Raw genomic sequence first — 5,295 nt, forward strand, 5'->3', positions numbered from 1 at the left:
TTGTTTAATCAAAAAGGGATGTCCAGTAATCAAGATTCAAACAGATATAAATGCATCCATGTTAGCCAAAGGCTAGTTTTTACTTCTGACAACATCCAGCATCTCTGAACAGTGCAGTTGTGTGTGGTCAGAAAGGTCCTTTGTTACAATCTGTAACCACAAACGGTGATGTCACTGTAACAGTGCTGCTGAGTCACTTTTCAATGTGTTGAGCAACTCTGAACTCTCTCTGATGGCCACACCCTTCCGGACTCACCACCTTGAGAATAAAAAGCTACTGAGGGCAACTTTAAGAAGCAAATTTAATTGAGGTCATGTTGATTAAAGTCATCATGTGTGGCCACTAACTCCATCAGACACATTCAGGAAGTGCCATGGATATTCAGGCTAAAAGTGGCTAACTGTTTTTTCACTACTTTTGCTCCCAGTCTATACAGTAGCATTATTTAGCAAAATAAATGTAGCCTGTGCTTAAACTTGCTGGCTCAGTGGTCGTCTCTCAATCAGAAGGTTGGGGGTTCGATCCCCGACTGCTACAGTCACATGTTGAAGTGTACTTGGGCAAAAGACCCTGAACCCAAAATTGCTCACTAAGACATAGCCATCGGGTATGAATGAGTGTGTGAATGGGTGAATGTGACATCTAGTGTTAAAAGCGCTTTGAGTGGTAGTGTTATATATAGTACGTACAGTCCATTTAACATTTAATTTCCATGTAACCAGTGAGTAGCGAACAGTTCAGGTGTAGTATAGTTGAATGGGTGAACAAATCGTCTTCAGTACTGCCAGTTTGAGTCCCATTTTTTACTATAGTGTCTTGCACTAACTTTTGTTAGTTCTCTGAGTTATTGCACCAACTTTAACTTGGCCTTAAAACATTTTTTAAACCTAACCAGAGCTGGCACAAACAATTAAGCCTGTTAACAAACTTTGGCAGTAAAAAAGTGGTAGATACATTCAGTATCAACGTTCTGTCTGATCTGCAGAAGAAAAACATAATCCAGGCAGCATTATACTTCGCCCCAAATACATTTAGCTAATGCAAATCAGCTGCATATGAACGTAATTTGTAGGAGATAAAGGTTGGCCTGCAGCTCGCTCACACATGCCAGCCTCTTCTTGGCCGTTCCCGTCTCTCTGCTCTCGTCTTCCTCCCGTATGTTTGGGTGTTTTGGTGTTTCATGATTGCTACCGGCTCCCAGCAGCCAAAACAGGAATTTGTCATCGTGCTCACTGCTCTCATTAAAACTAATGGAAAGAAATAAACTCAAGTGGGTGACTGTGACAGTTGGTGTGTTGGCTTGGTAGCGGAGTGAGTACGGTGGGTGGGGGGTAGCGGGGCCGTGGTGTAATTATCCAGAGCTCCAGTCCCGCTCACCTGCGTGTCAGCTGCGCAGATTTGGGCCGCGCTGGCTCGCTAAGTAAGTATTTGCACGCAAACTGGTGTTATTTGATCCACCTCAGTGTCAAGCGCTTCCATAAGTTTAAAAATTGAAGAGGAGGAGGTTCTCTCGCGGCTCTCAGCTGGCAGTTTGATTCAGATTTTATTATCCGTGCTTGGTTCTATAATAAGCAGAAACTGTCCTGTCCGATTAGGCACGCTCGGCGGCGCTCTCCGTCCCCCCGACTCGCTCCACCCCCACCGCCTCCACCCGTCCGACTCCTTACTTAGTGAGAGGAGGAGGAGGGCGAAGCTTCCAACAATCGGCAGCCTCTCTCTCCCTCACTCTCTCTCTGTGTTTGGGTAGGGAGCAGGAGATTTGCTCCAAAGACTTAACCCATTAATTGCCACATTTGCAATCGCTTGCTCCCTTTTTCTTATCTGTTGTTCTGTTTTTCTGGCCTCTGCGCAGGCCGACCCATTATTTTACACACCATGGCAAGTTATAAGGAGGGACTGATACATTTTTTCAATATTCTTTAACTCTTTAATTAGTTTGTCTTTATCACAATTAATTGAATTTAATTAATTTTACACAAAATAAAAGTAAGTACAATGTAACTGTGTAAACAAAGGACTTTGTTCACACTCTGTACCACTGTCTGCTTTAACTTGTTGGGAACTACTTTCAGCCGTGGATGCACACATGTGGTGCGGTATTGAGTTTTAACATTGACAGGATGGTGTATCTGGGAGCTCCTCCAATAAACTCCAGTGCCCATGTTCATTTAATGATGGAACATGAAACTCAAAACTCAAAGCAGTAAGGGCTCATTAATGTGTTTTATTAGATGAACTATGATCAACAATGGAGCTTTACAACACTGAGCTGGTGTATCTACTAAAGACTGTATTTATTAGTATTCTAAAAACTCATGTTATATGGTAGTTGTTGGTTTTAGTCTATTGATGGGGTTCATTAACAATACCAAAAATCTAAAATTACACCACCCTTATTTTTTAAGGAGCTGCTTGCAAACCTATGCATGGTTAATGTCTGTCTCTATGCCAAGACAGTCAAGATATTCAGCATGGAAATGGTTAAAATCAAAGATAAATAATAAGAATAAGAATATTAAAATAAAAAAAAAATATATATATATTGGTATAAAAAATCAAAAACCAGCTGGGAACTGGTTTAGCTCAGTTGGTAGAGCAGGTGCCCCATATACAGAGGCTCGACTCCCACCCTCGGCCCTTTGCTGCATGTCGTTCCCCACTCTGTCCTCCCAATATATTTCCTGTTTCTATCTCTTCAGTTGTCCTGTCAATAAAGGTGAAAATGGAAAAAAAAACACATACATACACACATGATTGGTCCCCAAATCTGTCAGCCTTCAGACGTCATGCTAAGCCCCTTATTGTCCAATCATTCACGGGTGTGCACAAATGTCATCGACCAATTACAATGTAGCTGACAGACTGGCCATAATGGTGTTTGTGTGTGTGTGTGTGTGTGTTATAGTGAGTGTGTAAGTGTCTTTAAATGAACTGTGTAATGTCATTAAGCAACAAAATGACAGCCTTTACAAGCTTCAGCTGTTATGCACACAAATTGTCAGGAATTATTAAAAAATATGATAATTCTAGCATTGTTTCTCATTCATCACTGTCATTGGTAAGGCAACAAGACATGTTGCCTTACCATTGCCTTACAGACTCAGTTTTCTTTGCTCTATAAACACGATGAAGTCCTGGATTATTCAAAGTGGTAATTAAGGCCTTATTGTTGTTTTAGAGTACAGCTGGATTGTGGATGTGTTGATCTTCACGTCCAGTCAGAAGCTGAGAAGCGGAGCTGTGATCACACGCCTGAGTCAGACTGTCTCAACAGCGTGTGTATTTTTGTATGTGCTTGTGTACTAAACTAGAAGAAAGCTATGTTTACAGCAGGTCACCTCATGAAAGAAGATACTTTCCTGGTGTAAGAAGAAGTATAATTACAAAGCTAAAACAATAGAGAAATATACAAATCAAAGACAGACTTGTAAACTGTAAACAGCCTTTCACAAAGGTAGCTGACAAAACCTCCTTTGGAAAATGTCAAGGTGATAGTTTCTTCTAAAGAAATTCATAAAGCTAAGGAAAAGTTTTCAGTTTGATATTTTCCTTGTTTGAAATGTTTGATTTTTGATGTAACCTCTTTTACAAAGACCTAGTTTTAAAAAAGGCATTCATCAAACATTTTAGATTTGCTCTATCAATATTAATTTAAATATTTTTAAGTCTGACTCTAAAAAGTGTTATTGAATTAGAATGCTGGTGGAGTCTTGAGTTGTGTCTGTCAGTGTTTGGCACTGGGAGGCTTAAGAAAATGTGCTATATATAAAGTAGCCTGATGAAATAACTGTAAGCTTCTCCCCTCTGCAGCGAGAGGCTGTACAGCCTGAGGCTGCAGGCTGCTGCTGCTGCTGCTGATGTGGAGGATGTACACCAGGATGCATACATGCATATCTGTAGACTACACACTCCAGGCCCACAGGGCTAAACTTAATGTAACAGTAGGCAGAAATCTGCTTTACACAAACGGGACAACGTAAAAAGGAAGTTACCTTCTGCACAGTTTGTTTATGTAATTTTTTCCCAGCACCATAAAATTGACCCAGGACTCATTTCCAGTAAATAGGACAAGCATTGCATATGCTGTCTGCACATTCTGTCGTTTTCTGGGAGGGTGGGTTATGCAAGCCCCCTTTCACTGCTAATTCCATCAAAGCTTTGGGAGCAGTTCTAATTGGGCGTCTCTATTTTTGGTTGTCTTCCAGCCCTGTTTTGCTGCCTTTGAGTAAAGGCAGCGCAGCGAATGTAAAGCTGTGTGATAACAGGGCCATTCGCCACAGTACTGAGTTTGACCCTGCAACCAGCCTCCATGACGGATGTGAGATGATTCCTAGCCCTCTAGCTCAGCACGACACACTCAGCACAACTCAGATACACTCTCCAAATCTTTCCCCGTCTCTCTTTCCTGTGTTCCCTGTCTTCTTCTCCATCTCTCGCTCTCCCTCTGTCTGTTATTCTACAGATTGACTCGGTGCTGTATGCTGTCTATTTAAAGCTGCTGCCGTAACCACCCACTGCATCTTTAAGAAGTGGTGACTCACCTAAACAGATCAGCCCTGTTCACTCTGTGTGTGTGTGTGTCTGTGTCTGTGTGAGTGTGTGTTTGGGTTCGTTATATCATCTCGGCTTTAGTTCTTCTTTGCCAGGGCCTTCTCTGTTTGGTGACAAGTGCAGCTGTTTTCTAACGATAGCACTTGTCTGTGCGTCAAACTGGAATCTGCAGGATCCCCAGATTAATGCATACACACACACATACACGCACACTCAAACACAATCTGTGCACTTAGTGTCACTGAGTTATGTGCTATTCTGGGTGCATCCAGGGGACTTGCAGCTTAATGTGAAAAGCAAATGAGCAAATTTACATTTCCTCTACTTTGCTCAGTAATGGGATATATGTGAGGGACTATATGAGTGCAAAATGAAGTGCAGATGAAGGTTGTATGTCTGAGACGCCGAGGTATGGCTGCCAATTAGAAACAAACAGGGAGATACGTACATATGGCGTGTTCTGTATCTGTGGCAAGAGCTTCCAGGCAGCCAGGCTGAGCAGTTTTCACTGCCATGGTTTTGAGTCTCCCCCTCAGTTCTTTGCATTATTAAATAATCTCTGAATAATTCACTGCCTTTCGTATCAAACAAATATTTTTGCAACTTGCACCTACAGAAAGGTGAGGATGGGCTGCCGTACTTCAGTGTATTTAGTCCTAAAGAAGGCGGCATTGCGATGAAGTGTTTATGTTTGTTTATAATCTGAATGCTCAGTTTGGAGCAGAAGTGTGAGCATCACTGTA

This window comes from Semicossyphus pulcher, unplaced genomic scaffold (assembly GCF_022749685.1).
Source record: "Semicossyphus pulcher isolate SPU_LCO1_2020_fin unplaced genomic scaffold, fSemPul1.0.p SCAF_15, whole genome shotgun sequence".
Lineage (NCBI taxonomy): Eukaryota > Metazoa > Chordata > Actinopteri > Labriformes > Labridae > Semicossyphus > Semicossyphus pulcher.